Below are 785 nucleotides of genomic sequence, written 5' to 3'. Positions count from 1 at the left end.
TATATATATATATATATATATATATATATATATATATATATATATATATATATGTATATATATGTATGTAAATATATAAAGAGATGTAAAATACAGTGGGGTGTACATCCACCCCTTCTGTGTTAATATCATCTGTTTCCTTTCTTGCTGCAGCAGCAGAAATCTCCTGCTGCTGCAGCTGCTGCTGCAGCTGCTGCTGTAGCTGCTGCTGCAGCTGCTGCTGCAGCACCAGCAGCAGCTGCAGCAACTGCAACAGGAGCAGGAGCAGAAATATTCTGCTGCAGCAGCAGCTGCTGCTCCCCGCAGCAACTGCAGCAGCAGCAGCTGCTGCAGCAACTGCAGCACCACCTGCTGCTCCAGCAGCAGCAGCAGCAGCAACTGCAGCAGCAGCAGCAGCAGCAGCAACTGCAGCAGCAGCAGCAGCAGCAGCAAGAATTAGAAAAAAGGCGGCAGCAGCTCTCCTGGGTAAGTGAAGAAGCAGTGCCTTCTATACTTAGCCAGCAGCGCATGCACTTCCAGCCCCAACTGCTGCGGCGGCTCCCGCGGGCCCCCACTCAAACCCAAACAGCCACGCAGACGCTCCTCTGCAGCAGCAGCAGCAGCACCAGCAGCAGCAGCAGCAGCAGCAGCAGCAGTGGCAGCAGCAGCAGCAGCAGCAACAGCAGCAGCAGCAGTGGCAGCAGCAGCGGCACAGGCACAGGAGAGAAGGGGGTAAGGAACAGCAGGCAGGGAGGGAGGGAGGCACACAGAGATACCCAGCTAGCTAGCTAGCTAGCTAGCCAGCT

The sequence above is a fragment of the Eimeria mitis genome, genomic scaffold (genome assembly GCF_000499745.2).
Source record: "Eimeria mitis Houghton genomic scaffold, Emh_scaff612, whole genome shotgun sequence".
Lineage (NCBI taxonomy): Eukaryota > Apicomplexa > Conoidasida > Eucoccidiorida > Eimeriidae > Eimeria > Eimeria mitis.
This window is presented reverse-complemented; position numbering follows the sequence as displayed.